This window comes from Pelodiscus sinensis, chromosome 1, assembly GCF_049634645.1.
Source record: "Pelodiscus sinensis isolate JC-2024 chromosome 1, ASM4963464v1, whole genome shotgun sequence".
In the NCBI taxonomy this organism is placed as follows: domain Eukaryota; kingdom Metazoa; phylum Chordata; order Testudines; family Trionychidae; genus Pelodiscus; species Pelodiscus sinensis.
This window is the reverse complement of record NC_134711.1, coordinates 251,814,983-251,835,121: the sequence shown is the minus strand read 5'-3', so window position 1 is coordinate 251,835,121 and position 20,139 is coordinate 251,814,983. Positions and strand designations below refer to the sequence as shown.

Here is a 20,139-nt window from a genome sequence, read left to right as displayed (position 1 = left end):
TTAGTTTTAAACCTGCTGTCCATTCATTTCATTTGGTGTCCTCTAGTCCTTCTGGGTTTGTCTACACTACCACCCTAGTTCGAACTAGGGTGGTTAATGTAGTCATACGAACTTGCAAATTAAGCCCGGGATTTGAATTTCCCAGGCTTCATTTGCATGTTGCCGGGCGCCGCCATTTTTAAATGTCTGCTAGTGCGGACTCCGTGCCCGCACCTACACGTGGCACGAACTAGATAGTTCGGACTAGGCTTCCTATTCCGAACTATCTGTACGCTGATGGCCGGGTGCCGTGATGTGCTAGGTGTGGGCACTCAGGGCACTCCAAGCCAGGACTGCTTTGCTGTCCCTCATCGAGTTAGACAAGCAAGCGGGGAACCCCTGAGAACTGTCTGTCCGAGGTGGGGGTTGGGTCCCTTTAAGCACAGCCCTCGGCTAGCCTGAGGCAGCAGCTCCACACTCTAAGTCCTGGTTCTGGCCAGCCTTAACTTCGGTTCAGGGTCCACTCATAATGGACATGCTATTTCAAATTAGCAAAACGCTAATTCTAATTAATTTTTAGGTCTAGATGCACTAATTTGAATTAGCTTAGTTTGAATTAACTAATTCAAATTAAGTTAGTTGAAATTAGTGCTGTAGTGTAGACATATCCTAAGGTGCCACAGGACTACTCGTTTTTAAAGTTACAGACTAACATGGCTACTCCTCTGAGACTATTCAATGAATAGTTTATCTTGACACAGGCCGCCTGTGTATCAGAAAGATACTACTACACTTCCAATAAACTCTTAAATAAGTACAAGGTGAAGCACATAAGAAATAATTGTAGGAAGCAGATACTGGAGGATATAAAAATGTGAAATCAATTTGCAAACAAAATATTTGGTAAAACAGAGTTCATGATGACAGAGTGTTTCAATGGAGTTCATTAAAGACTCATCCCCAAATATTGTACCATCTTCACAAAACATTTACATGAAAATAATCCACACATTAAAAAGTCCAGGAACTAACAGTTCAGTGATCCATCTAGTTCATCATTACCATATAATCCCTCATCACTCAATATTGCTCCTGATTTACTTCACCTAGACAACCTTTTGATTTGTTCTGAATGAGGCCACTGTATATATACTATTGATTTTATATATTGTTTATCACATGTGAAGAAAGATATCAAAAGGAATATGGTTCCAGTACACAAGTTGTGTCACTAGTCCTCTGTACACTTCCCCAAATGTAACTAGTTGAAGATGAGTTTTATGATCACAGCTAGAATTAAAGATGCCTATGATGTTCTAAATCTGGTGTTCATACTGTATTGTAAATGTAGACAAGTGTATGTAAAGATTTTATGATGGTATTTTAATAGAGCTGTCAAGTAATTAAAAATTAATTGCCATTAATCACATGATTAAAAAGTTAATCGTGATTAATCACATTATTAATTACGCTGTTAAACAATACTAGAATACCATTTATTTAAATACTAGCAGATTTACTCAGCATTGCTCAGATCTGTAACAATTAATTTTTCTTTGGGGGGGGAATAACAGGAAAATGTACATGTTTTGTGGAAATGATTGCATTTTTCAAAAATGCAGTGTTATTTTTGTGACATTAATTTCAGTAAATTTTTTTAATGGGAATTCCATCAAGTATATTTTTTCTTCCTCTCTATAAACTTTTATCATTTGCTATGTTTTAACAAAAAAGGGCTGTAGTCAGTTTGGTTTCCAATAACGTTGTCTTCTAGTTTTCAAACCTGAAGTATTGATTTAACTGTGCCAAACAGAGCACTTTACCAAATTTATCTTTTTTCTGTTATGTTTATTGAGAATCAATCCCATTTCAGGTTCATCCTATTTTTCTGGCTCTCCTTGGTTCAGTCTCTTTCAACATTTACTCAGTTATGTCTATTTTGAGGATGTTACTTGATGTGGTGATTCTAATTTCTGTTTGGTTTTATGAGAAGCAACAATCCCATTCCAGGCACATTCTATTTTACTGGCACAACCAAACCCTTACATTGCTTGAAGATATGATAAGAAGAAGCTGTATACTGAATTTGATGGTACTAGCTCTTACCGTTTTGGGAGGAATTCTTCATCAAACAGACAACCAGAGAAACTCTCTAAAATATATAGTGATTTTTTGGATGTTTTCTACATTTTCAAACGTATCGATTTCTGCTACAACACAGAATACAAAGTGTACCATTCTGACTTTATTTTTGGTTACTAAGATTTGCACTGTAAAAAATAGAAATCGTATTTTTCAGTTCACCTCATAGAAATACTGTAGTGCAATCTCTTGATCATGAAAGATGAACATACCAATGTAGAATTATATACAAAAATAACTGCATGCAAAAATAAAACTATGTAAAAGTTTTACATAGAGCCTATAAGTCCATTTAATCCTACATCTTGTTCAGCCAATTGCTCAAACATTTGCTGGAGATAATGCTGCCCACTTCTTGTTTAAAATGTCACCTGAAAGTGAGAACAGGAATTTGCATGGCTCTCTTGTAGCCAGCATTGCAAGGTTTTTACGTGCCAGATATGCTAAACATTCATATGCCCTGTTGGCCATGGGGGGCAATTGCACAGGACCCTGGCATTTCAAAGGGTCCAGAACTCCCAGTTGCCATCACTGCTACTGGGCTTTTTTAATGATCACAGGAGTGCTGCTCTGCAAGGCTCTGACTTCTGGGTGGGGTAGCGTGGGTGGGGGGGGGGGAGGGAGGTGATGGCACAGCCCTGCATTCTGCGTGGCACTAAGGGCCATGTGAGTTAACTGTGATCAATCAACAGCCCTAATTTTTAATTTTATTGCCTAGTGATATGTATGTATGAACTTAGTGATATGTATTATAAAATTAGAAATTGATCCCTTGAACAGGAAATGGGGTTTTATAATCTAGTAACTTGTTACTCTTACTTTCGCTTATTTTATTCTAAACTTATGGGGGCAATGTTAAGAGCGGTTGGGGAGCATATAGTGGGTAACATGCGAATGAATAAAATCAATCTTATATGATGAGACGCTAGTTTAAACCTTAGCTATGAAGTGGCTAGTGAAGTCCATAACAAATCTAAGAGCACAATAACAAAAAGAGAAACAGAAAGTTTAATTAAAGCCATTGCTGCAGTATAATGCAAATCTTTTAAATACAGCATAATTGATTTAGCAGTGAGATCCAATGCCATAAATAACCATTCATAATCATATACAATTAACATATCAATAGTTCTGTTTGCTGAACTATTAGTTCATAAGCTAAGTAAGTTCTGTAATGAAGAAAGCCGACAAAACAGTTATTAATTAAAATCCTTTTCAGAATTTGGTGTGTTACATCTACCTGTCCTGCCATTTCTGAAGTGTTTCTCTTCATCATAAGCAAAAGGGTGCATTTTTGCCTGTTTAATGCCAGTCAGAGCTGCACAGGGAGGAAAACAGCAATACCAAGTCTTCTCAAAAAAAGATGCTTACACAAAGTTGCACATCCTGCAGTGCTAAGCCATGGCAGTGCACTGGAGATTTTTGCTGCTGCAAATACTCCTGTGATAATCTGCAACAGTCTGTCTTTAAAGGTATCCGTCTTTGTTTCACAATTTATGTAATTTAGGTGATATTAGTTAAGACAGCATAAGTGTTCTCCTTTCCTGCAAATTAAATACATTTTTCTGTTCCATCTATGTTCAATAATTGAACCCTGATCTCCCACCCACAGAAAAGGTTTCAGGACAAAAAGGAACTTTCCTATTACCAGCAAATCCTGAGAGCTTTCTGAGTGCACTACAAATTAAAGGGGAGTTAGAAAAGCATTAATTGCTCTCACAATGGGTTCAAATTTTCACCTCAACATTTCTTCAGATAATAGTGGCAATTGAAGTACTGGAGGTCTTATGCTGCTTTGAAGAGAGGATACACATACTGGATACTGTCCAAATTTATGCTCTTAGTGGGGTTTGCTTCTATCAGTCATTTAAAAATCAAAACATAAACATCAGCCCAAGCTTGACTGACTGCTCTTTGGATTCCTCTGCAGGACCTGGTCCCAGCTTCTAGTTTCCTCCGCCTCAGAAAGGCTCCAACCTCTCTGTAGTGCCTGATTAAGTCATGACTCAGGAAAAATGTTTCATCTCTATGCAGAGCTCAAACACCTGACATCAGAATGATGTAGTAGAAGATCCTTATGCTGGATCATAGAATCTGTTACCTTGTAACAATTTTTCCCTGTTTCAGACCCCTAAAATTTGAGGTTTTTTTTTTAATAGTTTCAGTTTTTAGTGTACTATCTTTAATTAAAACTCTGTTGAAGGCTTCAGAAAAATTGAATCAGCTCTTATTTTAGAATAAGATTTTAGCTCCCCCATCCTACACTTCCATCCTTTTCTCCAAATTAATCAGGCAAGCACCATGAGAAACAATCTCAACATTTAGATCCTTAATAACAATACACACTTTAATTAGTGAGACTATTTGTCTCAACAACCTCAGGACCCTTCCCAAGAATACTAGAGCTGGGCCCATCTCCATATCCCAGTCAAGATTTCTTAACCTAAAAATGATACTAAAGAGGTTAAACTATTTCTTTATGGATCCTCTTCCACCCAGTGTCCTATCAAGAGTCAATACCAATAATATTTCTTACTGAACTGCTTCTCCAGCACATTTCCTTTATCACCATCATGTCAATTTAAATCAGAAGAGTCTTTTTTCCCCCGAACTATAGAAGTGTTAATACAAAGTAACTCTACTGACAACTCCTTCCAAAATGTATGCAGTTGAAAATCCCAAAGAAGTTAGCAGCCAGTGGGCTGGTGGAGAACAAAGAATAATTAATATTGAAGTGTCATAGTGAATAATGTCTTTATTCTTGTTGCAATAGACAAGAGCCATAGACTTTATTTTCAACATTTTGTTACCATAGTGTAGAAGGAATAGGCAATGTGATTGATGGGATCGATGTTACAGTAAGCTAGTTGATTATTTCAGATTGGCTGTCAAAGGTATATGTTACTTAAATCATTAGTCCTGCAGCACTTTAGAGATTAACAAAAAAATGTAGATGCTATCGTGAGCTTTCATGGGCACAGCCCACTTCTTTCATCTGAAAAAGTGCATTGTGCCCACCACAGCTCATACCATCTACATTTTTTGTTAGTCTCTAAGGTGCTGCAGGACTACTGGCTGTTTTTTAAGTCTTTTCAGGGAGGGTATGTCTACACTACAGAGTTAGTTCGAACTAACTTAGTTCGAATTAGTTAATTCGAACTAAGCTAATTCGAACTAACGCATCTAGAACTAAAAACTAGTTCGAATTAGCGTTTTGCTAATTCGAACTAGCATGTCCACATTGAGTGGACCCTGAACAGGGCTTAAGGATGGCCGGAAGCAGTGCCGGCAGGGCATCAGAGGAGGACTTAGAGCGTGGAGATGCTGTCTCAGGCTAACCGAGGGCTGCGCTTAAAGGGACCCGACCCCCACCCCGGACAGACAGTTCTCAGGGGTGCCCCGCTTGAAAACCAGTCCTGGCTTGGAGTGCCCTGAGTGCCCACACTGGGCACATCACACCACTCGGCCATCAGCCCAGCTGCACTTGCCGCAGGCTGCCATCTGGGGAGAGGGGGCAATTGGGGGGGCTGCAGGAGAGCTTCCACCCCCAGAAGCCCGCAGAGCCAGCCCAGTCCTCCCCATTGGGGGCTCGTACCCCATTCCTCCCTCATCTCCTTCCACTTACCCTTCCCTAGCCCCCCTTCCTGATGTACAAAATAAAGATAACATTTCTTCCAACATTGACTCTGTCTTTATTGAACAGAACTGGGGGAGACTAGGAAAAGGAGGTGGGAGAGGGGAAGAGAGAGGGTGGGAGAGGGGAGGGCAACTAATATGATCGGGGTTGGGAACAGGTCCCAGATGAAGAGAGGCTACAGAGACTGGGACTGTTCAGCTTAGAAAAGAGGAGATAGAGCGGAGACAGGATAGAGGTCTCTAAAAGCAGGGGTTGGGTGGAGAGGGTGCATTCAGAAAAGTTCTTCATGAGTTCCCATAAAGAAGGACTAGAGGACACCAAAGGAAAGGAATGGGTAGCAGGCTTGAAACTAGTAAGAGAAAGTTGTTGTTCACAAAGCAAATAGTTAACCTGTGGAACTCCTTGCTGCAGGAGGCTGTGAAGGCTACAACTAGAACAGAGATTAAAGGGAAGTGAGATCAAGTCATGGAGGTTGGGTCCATGGAGTAGTCTTAGCCAGGGGGTAGGAGTGGTGTCCCTGCCCAAAGTTTGTGGAAGGCTGGAGAGGGATGGCATGAGACAAATGGCTTGGTCACTGTCTTCGGTCCATCCCCTCCAGGGTCCCTAGGGTTGGCCGCTGTCGGCAGACAGGCTACTGGGTGAGATGGACCTTTGGTCTGACCCAGTACGGCCATTGTAAGCTCAGGGCTCAGGGTCGGGGGTCTCAGTGGACCGCCTTGATTTTCATGCACACCTGCTCCTGGGTGGCCAGGCTGGCAGCTCTCCTGCCCTAGACGGCCACTTTCCTGTGCCTAGTGCGGAGATCGTGGATGAGGTCTACAATGTCCGCACTAGCCCAGGAAGGTGCCCACCTCTTGTGGTCCCGGGCAAGTTCCCGGGAGCTGCCAGCCTGGTCCCGGGAAGAGGGGGTGGGCTGGGGGACATCGGGTGGGTGGCTCTGTGCCGTGCCAGGTGCAGGGTCTGCTGGCTGGGTGCTGGCAGGCTTGCACCTGGCACAGGCACCGTAGCCAGCCCGTGCCCCTTTAAGGGGTCCGGGGCCGGGAGGGGGGCATAGAGTTTCCCTGGTGTTGGCCAGAGTGGCCACCAGGGAAACCTGGGGAGAGCTAGCCTCCCACTAGTTCGAATTAAGGGGCTACACACCCCTTAATTCGAACTAGTAAGTTCGAACTAGGCTTAATCCTCGTAAAATGAGGTTTACCTAGTTCGAACTAAGCGCTCCGCTAGTTCGATTTAAATTCGAACTAGCGGAGCGCTAGTGTAGCGCCTATGAATGTTAGTTTGAACTAACGTCCGTTAGTTCGAACTAACATTGTAGTGTAGACATACCCTTACAGACTAACCCGGCTACCCCTCTGAAACTTTTAAATCCTTAGCTAATTGTAAACCAGGGCATTTAAAATCATTAGATAATCTGCACAAAAGCTGTACTAATACTTGCTAATCTCTGATTCACCCACCTGAGCTTTTGAAACCTAACTTGAAATCAAAACTCCCTAACTGCAAGCTGAATTAGGTAATTGTGGGAGAAATACCTGCTAATTGTCCTTAGAGTCATCTGTTCAGCTGTCTATGAGAATATCCACTTGCTGCGATTTAACATATTTCCCAATTATTTAATGTGATTTTAACCTTCAGAATTAATGTGGAATTTGTAGTGGGATTCTTCTATAAATTAATGTCAATTATGTATAGTGTCACTGGCTGCTACACAAAGGCAGAAAACTAAAATTAATCAAACTCCTCATATTTTTAAAGGACCTAAATTTAAAGGAAGGTAGACAGTATAGCTCTACTTAAAAGTACTTGCACTCATTGGTATTACTCTTGTCATTTAGTATCATAAATGCATGCAACACTTTACCAAATAAGGTGTAGTTACAAACAGGTACCTTCCCCCCAAAATTTAGAATCTAATTCAAGCAGAAGCCAAAATGTAGTGCAATAGTTCAGTCCTAGGAAGATGTATAGACAATATAGTTTAGCACCGGGGTCAGCAAACTTTCAGTGTGACATGCCAAGATTTAACTTATTCACATCTATTTACAGATCTGTACACCCCCCAGACCAACTTCCCATAAGTGCAAAGCCCCAAAGGGCCCTGAATCCCCACCTGAATCCTGTATGTGCAAGATCCTCAGCCCTAGCACTGCCTCCTCCCACCACCACTGGGTGCTGTGCAGCCCAACCTGCTGCTGGGGAAGGGGGAGGACTCAGGCCGTTTGCACACCACAAGAGCCCATCCCACCCAGCTGGGCCACTAGCAGCCCAATCTGCAGCCTCCCCTGCAGGAGCAACCAAGACAGATTCCCAGCAGTGGGCAGGATTTTTGCATGGAGGGGGACAGGGCCCCTGCAGGGGGCTGTCAGTTTGCTTTTTCATCTCCCCGCCTCCCTCTCCTGGCACAGGCTCCCTGCGTGCCACTCAAATTATCTTGTGGGCCACTTATGGCACACATACCGTACGTTGCCGACCTCTGGGTTAGGATATTAGTAGATAGAATCTGTAAATTGGAATTTGGAGGAAAGCGGAAAATGTGAAAAGATTAGGAGGCAATAAAAGGAGAAACAGAGGGAGAGAGGAGTTCATACAGAACTGGCACATGGGGACAAGAAGCTAGAGTGTGAAGTAGTGTAAAAGGAAGCTAGTGGAAAGGTTTGAGATGAATGATATGTTTGGAACAAAGGAAGTAGAAAATAGCTTTACCAGTGGACATGGGAAGATTAGTAAAGAAGAGGTTTTGACAGCTGAGGTGAGATATGAGTAAGGCACAGGAAAAGGGTTTAAATGAGTAGAAACGATGGGGAAAGGTCGGATTCTGTTGAGTCAAAGAAAGAAATGGCAGGATTTTCAGAAAAAGCTGGATAAGAGGAGAGAAGGAAAGAGGTGTCAATGATGACATCAAGGTTGAGTCTGGAAGAGTGGAGGAGAAGAGAGCTATCTGTGATAATAGAGAAGGAAGATGGTAGAGAGGGGTCATGAAGAAAGATAAAAAATTCAGTTTTGAACACCCTGAGTTGGAAATGGTTGTGGATATCACTGCAGATGTAAAAGTAGAGGTCAAAGGGTAAATTTGGAAGTCTTCAGCATAGACATAGCAGCTGAAACAATGGGAGCAGATGAGGACTAAAAAGAGAATGCAGAAGGAAAAGTGAGGAGATGGCTCCATCTCTTCTGTTCTCTGTCAGATAGCAGCAGAAAAGAGGATGAGCTCCTACCAAAAGAGATGCCTGTTAGCTGACCAGGGTGAGGGTAGTCTGGCCTAGTGGTAGGGCTGGGTGTCAGGAATAAAGGACTAGGCCAGAGTACAAACTGATTGTCAGAAGCCACAGCCAAGGGTCAAAGCACAGAGCAGGAATCAGATGCTAGAACATGGGTGAAGCCAACAGTGAATAACTGGAGCGAACAGGGTAACAGGCAAGGAAGCATTCAAGGCAGGGGCAGCATCAACAAGGTAATGCAGGAGCAGGCAGAGTCTGCTGAGCAGCCAGTAAACTGCTGCTGGTTTAAAGGCTAGTCTGTTGTTCTCTGCAGCTGGTGAGGTGGTGTGGCCAATCAGCCAGCTAGCTGCGGACCACAGGCCTGGCCAAAGAGTTTGTGGGGCTTAAAGTGACACGCTGACAGCTACCAGCCGGTGAATGCTCTAGTTTAAGTCAAACCCAGTTGAGGGGTTACAGAGTCCAGCACAAGTTGCTCCCTGGACATATTCCACAACACACTGGCCAGATTCTCTGCTGACCTGTGTGACTCTCTCCTCCACACAGCTGAAACACAATCTGCGGCAGACAGGGAGAAAGGCAAGCAGCTCAGGGCTGCATCCTGGCTCACTGGGACCAAACACAGCCTGGAGCAGTCAACACAAGCAAGGGCCAAGCCAACTCCCTCAGCCTTGCCAATGCAGCCTGGCGGGAGCCCCGACACCTGCTGGATGAGGCAGGAGGAACCAGCCAGGGCAGTGGCAGGGTGCCAGGCTGGCGGGGCAAGTACCTTTGGAGATTTCCTGCATCATAGTGTAGAAGGTGCCAGAGATGAGCAGCAGCAGAAGCAGCTCCACAGCGACACAGGTGAGCAGCTAATCCAGCACCAGCTCTAGCCACAGCCCCTTGTACTTGGGCTCGGCACAGCACTGGGCCCAAGGCAACCACTTTGCTCACCTTGCCCTAAGGCCGGGCCTGTCAGACCAGCTGTACTGATGAGACGCTCTGGCGATTAGCTTTCTGCAGGCCCTGGTCCCTGACAATGCTGAAGGAACTTTAGGCACAAAATCAGGGAAGTCTTGGAAGCCAAGGGAAGAAATGGATTGGTTGATAACACCAAAGGCATCGGACAGATCAGGAAGAATAAAAATGCTTCAAATTAGCATATAGCCTTGGAACAGGTGGTTGCAGTGGAATGGAGAGGAAAGAAACCAGCTGGAATTGATAAGAAAGCAGCAGACAACACACTCAGGAACAGTCAAGACAAAGGGGAGACGAAATACAGCTGGAGTTAGGAGGGAAGTTGAAAAGAAGTCTTCAAGACTCAGGACTCAAAAGCTTGTTGCTAAATGACCCAGAGGTGAAAGAATGATTGAAAATAAGGCAAAGAATAAGGGCTGAAGAAGACCAGAAAGGAGAAGCTGTAAAGGCTAGGCCTACGTAATAGGTGTAGAGTACAAGATATGCTTCTGGGTTAGAGACTAAGTGGAAAGACCAGAGGTTAGAATTAGAAGGGGGGATTGAGGGAAATGGCCGAGTGAGCAGCACAGTTCCTGCCAGATAGCATCAATGCTCCTTTTTAAAATATTGGCAAAAGGCTGGATGAGAGAAAAGGAGGAGGGCAGGGTTGTGGGAGTCAGAACATTAGAAAAAACCTGACACTTTAAATGACGCAACCTGCATTAAAAACAACTGAATGGATTAATAGATCTTTGCCTCTCTCCCACCTACCTCAAACCAGCTTTTTATTTTGGAGCAACAAGATCTCCTGCAATCTGGTCACAGCTCTGTCTCTAGTGCACACAAGTCTAATATCCACAAGCCATTTTTGCAGACTTACATGTCTAACTTGCATCCTCTCTTTGGCATGCACTTGAATAAGCAATTGAGCAGATTCAGCTGCTTGAATATATCTTTAAAAAGATTAATTGTTTTGGCTTTGAGAGTTTTAATGTTTCTCCCCTGATTAAAGCAGAAAAGATCCTCTGCATATCTGTTAAGGGACACGTGCAATAGTAGGCACATTTCTACTATGAACTACAGTTTGTAGATAGAACAGAGCTGGCAGACCGCAGAGTTTGTACAGTGATCTTGTGCTTTCCCTTCTCTCAGTTTGTGACCACACTAAGAGGCTTTATTTGCACTGCACCTGGTATGGAGGCAAAATAACAGGCTCCTGATTCTAGTCCCTTCACAGCAAGACTATTCACTGAAAACCCCTCAGCAGTCTGATACTCATTCTGGGATTGGATATTTTTAAGCATTTCTGTTCAGTCCCTTTTCATATGATTCACTTTTCTCTTCACTCCTTTCTCCTGTTTTTCTACAATCTGGAATCTCCCTGCTCCTTGTGTTGCAGGTTTCGAATCCTAACAAGTAAAGCCAGATGTTGAATAGAGAACATTTGCTAAAATTAAAAGTTGAGTTTAGATTGACCTTAAAATCTATCCCTTCTGTAAATACATTTCTAAAAACGTAATTACACCTAACATCATATTCAAAGTCCACATTTTCTGGAATGAAATTGATCAAGGAATAATGAAGAGTTTATGAACATTTAGGGTGCGTCTAGACTGGCATGATTTTGCACAAAAGCTCCTGTTTTTGTGTAAAATCTTGCCGCTTGTCTACACTGGCCGCAAGTATTTGCTCAAGAACACTGACTTTGTAATGTACAAAATCAGTGGTTCTTGTGCAAATGCTCGGACACTCCCGCTCAGGGATAAGCCCTCTTGCGCAAGTATTCTTGCGCAAGAGGGCCAGTGTAGACAGCCACGTTAATTTATTGCGCAAGAAAGCCCGATGGCTAAAATGGCCATCAGAGCTTTCTTGCGCAAGAGAGCGTCTACACTGGAACGGATGCTTTTGCTCAAAAGCCAATCTTTTGCGCAAAGGCACATGCCAGTATAGACACTCTCTTGCGCAAATACTTTTAACTGAAAAACTTTTCCGTTAAAAGTATTTGTGCAAAATCATGCCAGTGTAGACGCAGCCTTACAGTTATAAAAGCAAAGGCAACAGTGCCCGCAGAAGGCTAATCATAAAGCTGGTTAGATAGAAAACTGCACATTAGTATCCATGCAAATTATCCACAGGAGACAGAAATATTTTGCACAGAGGAAGAGGGGAAGTATAGCTTTAGACAAAGGCGCAGGAAGTAGCAGTGTAAGGGGTGCTGTAGCACCCTTGGTTTTGCACTGAGCATCATGCCTGCCAACTTCTCACCCTGACCATCTAGAGTCCCAGCCATTGGGCTCACTGCTGCCCAAGGGCTGCCTCTGGCCCCAGGATCCCACCTGGATGCTGGCCCTGCTTAAGGAGTCCTAGCTGCTGGTCCCAGCCATAGTGGGTTGTGAGGGGTGCAGAGAAGGGGAGGGAGTGCAGCTCAGCATCCTGAATCCAAAACCTGTCCCAGCACTACTGGTATTATGGTCTGATTCAGAGCCCTGTTGACCTCAGTGGGTTTTGAACTAGGTCCTTAGTAAAGTGCTTTGTACTGAAGAGCTCTCCAATTGAGACATTAAGGGAAATAACTGATCTTTTACATCAAAAAAAGATTAAATTTGACCTCACTGGCTCAGTTAAGGGACATTGTGCAATAAAACTACCTCGTCTCATATGAATAATCTACAATATTCACCCTTGTAGTGCTGCTATTGTCTTTACCATCTACAGCTGCTTTTTTTCTTCAAGTAACATACCCATGGGCACCAGTATTATTCCAGTTGTTCTTTGTTTCAGATCTGGAAAATAAAAGATTTCTTGGTTATTTATAATCCTCTCAGCTATGAGGATGCATCTTTCATCCCACGATTTTTATTTACATCCACTCAATAAAACAAGACAGGAAAGAAACAAAAGAAATCTTTTAAAAGATCCAACTGGCAAGTTTACTACTCTAAATATGCAAAAAACAAATAAAAATAAAAATCTACAGAGATGAGAAAAACTGGGTTTATTGTCCAAACAGAATCAGAAGTAAAAGACAGTAAACTAAAAACATCTATGGATGAGAATGAGGATGGAGCTCCATTTATAAAGACTCACCTAGATTACTTGATTCCATTTGGACATTTTTCAGGAGATCGTTACACACAAGTGGTAGCATTGTGACAGCTTTGTACAAGGATCAGTTCATCGTAACCTTCTAAAAATAAAAACAAAAACAAACTTTTAGGAATTGGACAGATAACATCTAGGGTGCAACTACACTGCACCCTTAAATTGAAATGAGATATGCAATTTGAACTATGCAAATTGCGTATCCTATTTCAATCTGATTTTGAAATAAAGCACTATTCCAATAAATCACTTAACCTTCATGGAATGAGGGTTACAGGGACACTGGAATAGCGCACCTGTTATTACAAAATCTATTTCTAAATAACAGGTGTGTTTAAAGATGCAGAATAGCTATTTTGGGATACTTCCAGTATCCCGAAATAGCACCGCTGTCTAGACGTAGCTCAAGTCTTTTAATTGTAGAGAGTAGATTCTAATAGTTCTTTTACCATTAAACCACCCTAAAGCACAGCCTCTGATCTTTTTTTTTTCTCTCTCTCTCTCTGATGACAGGGAATTTCATTACAATGCTAAGAGGACCAAAAAAAAAAAAAGAATTTTTGTTTGAATTTCTGCAGAGAAAAATGCATTTGCTTTCTATTAAGTGAAAATGTAGTTAAGGATACTTTAATTGCCAGTCTTTATAATTAGTGTGTTCTCTTTATGTATCCGATCATTCTATTCCCCTTCCTTTGATGGAGATTTCTGTTGTGATGTAAGTGAAGGACAAGCAACAATAGACAAAGCCTGATTCTAAGAAGTTAACACACTTGAAAGTGCTAGTGATCTTTGCCACCTTCCTTTTCAGCCATTTACCCCAAAGACCTGACTGAAAAACATTACCCAGTGCCAACTGCATTGTAGCCCAGAAGCTCACTGCTCATGTTTCAAGTGCTGAATTCTAACAAGAAAACTACAGGACTTCCAGCTCAGCCTTTTCCAAAAATATGAAGAAACAGCACTATCACATTTAATTTTCCAATAATTTTTTAACATCTCATTGTTTAGCTTTTTTTAAAAGGATTATTACTATATCTTGAAAACCTCCTTTTGCCTCTGGATTTGTTAAAGTTACATCTTTACTCTGGAAATTGGTATGGAACACGCAGCATGAGACACAAAAATATGCAAAGGAGGGCTACATTAGGTCAGCACAAGGGCTAGCAGCTTGTATGAACAGCAGAAAATATATGAAGATATGATGTTTGTACCAGATGAGAAAAAAACAGGTTTTTTCCATTCCCAAACGAAGTTTAAAAGGCCTCCTCGGGATGCCTGGCTTCACTCCTGCCTGGAATCAGCTCAGAATGAGAGAGGTTTTCAGGTCTCAGCTTGTACAAGCAGATGTGTGTTTTGTTGGCAAGATTTACTAAAATTGCCTAATTGATTCCTTCTTTGCCAATATCCTCCCACAGAACTTATATATTTTTGGTAAATGATCAACACTTCAGTGGAGCAAAAAGGTAAAATAACCAGTCACACCAAATGTTTGGTTCAATTTATGTTCTTAGTCTGCACCCACCAGCGTGGGGATATTGGTGCCACCATAGACAGACATTCTTGACACAGGGTATGTCTAGACTACATGGTTCTGTCACCAGAGCCATGTAGTTTAGTTTACTAGACATACCCAAATGAAGCATCGATTTAAATAATCGTCGCTTCATTTAAATTAAAATGGCTGTTTGTTGGCTCAGCGCGCTAGTCTGGATGCTCCGCAATAGACATCAAAGGCATGACATCGTGGGATGAGGTTTACCAGGGTGGTCGACAAATGCCTTTGATGTCGACCGCGGAACGTCCAGACTAGTGCGCTGAGCTGACAAACAGCTGATCAGCTCAGCGTGGCAGCCATTTTAATTTAAATGAAGCGACGATTATTTAAATCGATGCTTCATTTGGGTATGTCTAGTAAACTAATCTACATGGCTCTGGCGACAGAGCCATTTAGTCTAGACATACCCTAGGTGTGTGGGATACATGTACACAATTTTGCTTTCCACAACTGCCATCCAAATGAGAGCTGCCTTATTCCTGAAGGTCCCAATAGAGTGTGATGCACCTAAAGAAGATACAGTTTCTATGATTAACTTTGTTATGTGACTTGAGTACCTTGATATTTGGGAAGTATGACTGAGCCACTGACATAATAAATGACAACTGAAGTTAAGATGGCTGTGTGGCCCATAATGCTTTGTGGGAGTTTAAACACTTATCTGTACTGTGTTCTCTTTTAAAGATTCTCCCTCCACCTTCAAAACCCCCTACACCAAAGCCAAAATAACAATACAAAAAAATCAGATTGGTTGCAATGCACATAGTGCTCTGGTCCCTTAAAGTATCTGTTAGAAAATGTCACTGATTTACTGTCAAGCTAACATGCATCTTAACCTCCTGTTTAATGCAACACCACCACCTCTAAGTGTAATACTAACAAAGTTATATCAGTTCTAAACTATATCGTATGTATCCATGAATGTTATTCTCCCTTCTCCTTTCTTTACTTGGGTTTTTTAGGAGGTAAGCCCTCCAGAGCAAGACTCATATAGTTTCTTCCTTTATATGCCCCCCTAATGAAAATGAGGTCTGGTAATAGGGTGGCACACAAGTGCCCCCTTCTGGTCTAGTGTATCTGCAGGTTTTCTGTTCCGTCCATGGTTTTCCAATGATTCACCAATCCAGCCAAGTCTCACGCTGTCTGTATGTGAAACAGAACAGATCTCTTCCAGAGTCCACTAGATCCACGAAGGGCCTTATCTCAGCACCCTTTCTACCCTCTCCTGTTCTTGGAATGGAGCCATATACCCAGAGCTTCCTTCCTGGAGACACTATCTTCCAGTAGCCCTTCATGCAGTCCCAGCAGCCAAGCAGGAGTTCCTTTGTTGCTCCCACAGTCTCTGCCAGCAGCTATCAGGACCTGAGCTAAGCTGACAACTGCACATGAACTGAAATAGAGCTTCAGGGGGTGGCCGAGTTAGTCTGTTACAGAAAAACAACAACAAATGGTCTGGTAGCACTTTATAGACTAACAAAACATGTAGATGGTATCATGAGCTTTCGTGGGCACAGCCCAGTTCTTCTGATGACCGAAGTTATGAGTTTGGGATGTGAACACTTAAAATAAATAGGAGAGGGGAAAGCGGGGAGCGGAAGGGGGGGAGAAAAAGGGGTGGGGTGGGAGATAGAGCATCAGTGCCTCACTGCTATATATATTGGACAAACTGGACAGTCTCTGCGGGAAAGACTCAATGGACACAAATCAGATATACGTAAAGGAAACGTACAGCAACCTATCGGTGAACATTTTAATGGTCTAAATCATACTATGACAAATCTCCAAGTAGCTGTCTTGTCACAAACCAGCTCTACAAGCCAGATCCACAGGGAAGCCTTGGAATTACAGTTCATCCGCAAATTCAATTCACATGCTAATGGACTCAATCATGATGAAGGTTGGTTAGGACATTACCAATTTAACAACCATTGAAGGTACTCACAGTTCTCTGAGTAGTATCCTTCCTGACATGGGAATCTATCTATTGTCTTTGATTTTTATCTGCTTAGGTTTAAGTACCCATTCTCCAGATACTTACTGATACTCTGTTTCCCACCCCCCTCCCTCATTCTTTACCTTTCCCCCCTCCCCTTCCACCCTCTCCTATTTATTTCGAGTGTTCACATCCCAAACTCATAGCTCCGGTCATTTGAAGAAGTGGGCTGTGCCCCCAAAAACCATCTACGTTTTGTTAGTCTATAAAGTGCTACCAGACCATTTGTTGTTTTTTTACCAACTGAAATGTATGCTACCTCACTTGCACACCTTTTCACTGAGGACTGTGGGCTACCTACATGTGTGGAGGATGTTGTTCTATTAGGAAAAGTAAAGACAACACTTTCTGCATGTGAACACCAGGATTTGGCAGGAATGAGCCACGACAGGCTTAATTTTCATGAAATGACACTAATGAGCAGTAAGTCGATTTGGGGAGGGGAAAGCAGAAATTTGCTTTACATGAACACTTTCCCCTTGGATGCCTGAAGAGTCTGCCAGACAGTTGGTGGATTCGACCATACCAAACATCCCACATATGTAAGAGATATGCAAACACAATGGATTAGTGGTAGGGATAGTTTACTCCTAACCTCCTGCAGGGTTCCGACTTTCAGAAAAAGGTGACATCACTGTGAAACTTTACCCTGCTTAAGCTTCAAGCAACATGTCTCCTTATTTAAAGATCAGATTATCCTTCCTCCATTGTTTTCCATTTGATTTTGTTTCTTTTCTCCATTTTGGGGAAGGGCAGCTCACTATTTTAAAAAGGTGATGGAGCATGTCAAGATTGAAAGAGTGAAAGGAAAGAGATTGGTTTGGATTTTCTCCCCTTTCTTTAGGAGTTCTAAAGCTCAATATACTGAAAGTGCTGACTGCAGGTACACAGGAGAAGGAAGCTTTTGTGTTCTTATAAACCCCAACTTTCAGTTGGACTATCGAGGTAGTCAGAAGGCAGGAACTAAGTTCAAACGGTTCTTTAGCCACTTTCCATTTCAATGGGTGTTTATCAGAAATATGCCAGGGTTTTAAAGATCAGCATTTTTAAGTTCTGATAAAAAAGTTTGAAGAACTCACAGATAACACAATTCAAGAGTTATAATGAATAATGATTAAGCTTCTGTAAAGAAGGATAGAGGGCTGTCTGTAGTTTACATCTGAGTTTATAATTTTCTGAATGCTGAATAATTTGCAAAATGGCAATAAAACTGTGTGTTTCTACCTTACAGCAACTGAAACTGTACTAATCCAATTAATGGATACTTTAGTTGATTTTTTATTTAAACTGTCATAAATGTCATCAATGAAGAATGTATTTCCTGTCTACTTAGGTTAATACTAATTTATTTTATTTTATATTAATGAGTATGAAAACAGACAATATAGTAATTTCAGTCTAAACATTTTCAAAGATCTGACAAATCATATGTCTCAGTAGGATATTGATGAATCTGAGGGGACTTTCATGGTACTGACTGTACAGATGTGAAAGTTAAACCAATGAGAAAGTTGGGGCAAAATGATATGAAGAAGAACTCTATATAGTTCTAAAGGTTGCACCTTCCATCATCAGAATTTGGTCCAATGAAAGATGTTATCTTATTGACCTTACCTCTAAGAAAGTCGTGTCATTTAAAAAGCCTGCTGGAAGGAGCAATTATAATGATGTGGCTATTTTGTTGCTGCATTCTTACCGAACATGGTCAAAACTTTTCCTCAAAAGTTTGGTTATATTTTTTAATGGATTTATGTCAGTCATGCTCACACTTCTTTTGTGTTCACTTTCCAAGCATTTTAGTGCATACGAGTTTGCAGAAACCAAATTTCAAGGCTGCGCGCTCAAGTATTCATGGAAATAGTATTTCAGATTTGCATTGCAAGAGTATTCATGTGAAAAATACTTGTACAATATACAATGATTCTGCTTCACCAACAGCAGATTTGAAACCAGAACCTTCAGTGCTAAAAACACTAGCCTTTACTGTTGAGCTAAAAGAGCAACTCATTAGCCGACAGGTGTGCTATTCTGACATCTTATGTTGGACTGGCCCCTAAAAGGGAATGAAGACTGTCAATGTTCTAGTGTGCATTATTTTGACCCCAATCCTGCTCCTACTGGAGTCAATAGCAAAACTCTCATGGTATGTCTACACTACAGAGAAAGATTGAAGCTGGCGCTGTCAATCTTCCAGGGTTCGAATTAGCAGTCTAGTTAAGACAGCTAATTGAAAGTGAGAGGGGCACTCTGGTTGATGTTGGTAGTCCTACTTTCATGAGGAATAGGGAATTCAAAGGAAGAGTGTTCTTCCTTCGACTTCCTGCAGTGTAAACAGTGCCAAAAGCGGAGTTAAGCTACTTCGACTTCAGCTATGCAATTAATGTAGCTGAAGTTGCATATATCTTAATTTTACTTTGTCCCATACTGCAGATGTACCCTCATTGACTTTAGTGGTTCAGCATGAGGGCCAATACAGGCCCACTCATCCAGTCAGGGAACTGACCCATGACACACGTGACTTACATGACCAATCACAGTCAATCAATCCACTCAAGATCAACCAATAGTTGAAACATTGCAGCAATAGCCTGTTGAATCCTTTCAAAAGGTCAGTAATTTCAAGATAATTGCAAGCTCACAGATAGTCCATGAGCAGAAAAGGACACTAGATTTATCAGACAAATCATTCATAACAAATTATTTCAACTTTAATTTTTACCAGTATATATGAAATTACTGTTGCATTGTTTGAGATACTTGGCCAGTATCATGTTACATTAAAGCCACCTTGTGCTTTATTAATGGCTTCAGGGCCAAATTCTGAAATCCACATGGTCATGACCACAAAGAGAATCGAGATGCTGTAGAGTCTCATGAATGTGTGTAAAGAGGGTAGAATTCAAAACTATTTTTGGCTAATATTTCTTTTGTTCCCCTTGAAGTCCTAGCAGGACCTAGACAGCGTGCTTCTTTATTGCTCATGTTTATTTCCACATAGCCCTTTATAAAATATAAACTGTAAATTCCACTTCATAAATTACATTGTAAATTCAACCCCAACCATAATTTTATATTTATGGATATTCCCTTTTCTCATTTAGATTTTTTGTGTATGGGAAACATCTCTGGCTATTCAAGGGTGAAACATTATTTTTGGCTTTCTTTATGCACCTACAAAGCCACTATGTTTAACCACTTTTGACACACAGGGATTGTGGTAGGAATAGCAGAAAGTTAACATACTCATCTTTATGAGTTTTCATGCCTCCACATCAGGAAGTTGTTTTAGGTTGCCTTTGTTTGAACATTCAAGCAAGATCCTGCAACAGTGCTCCAGAGAACAGAAAGGAACACAAAAAAATGAAGGAGAAATCAAATTACACACATTTAAAGAAAATACATCAATGTCTAGTAGGGGAGCAGAGACAGAGGATCTTCTTAGCTGCTCTTATCAAAGATTGACTGAATAAGGCATAGTTGCACATTCTGTTATTACTTCAACTTGTAGAAATAATTACTGTAGGAGAAAATCCAATCACAATGAAGCCTTTTCTTGAATAAGGACTGAGGACAGCAG

General features: G+C 41.6%; 1 long non-coding RNA gene across 1 annotated transcript; it reads right to left on the bottom strand.

Moving 5' to 3' along the window:
* Positions 1–12,559: 12,559 nt before the first annotated feature.
* On the bottom strand, positions 12,560–19,895 carry LOC142827082 (uncharacterized). Its single transcript, XR_012901478.1, has 3 exons — positions 19,806–19,895; positions 13,000–13,099; positions 12,560–12,695 (listed from the first exon to the last, which is right to left on the bottom strand). It is a non-coding gene; the product is annotated as an uncharacterized LOC142827082 (long non-coding RNA).
* Positions 19,896–20,139: the final 244 nt, after the last annotated feature.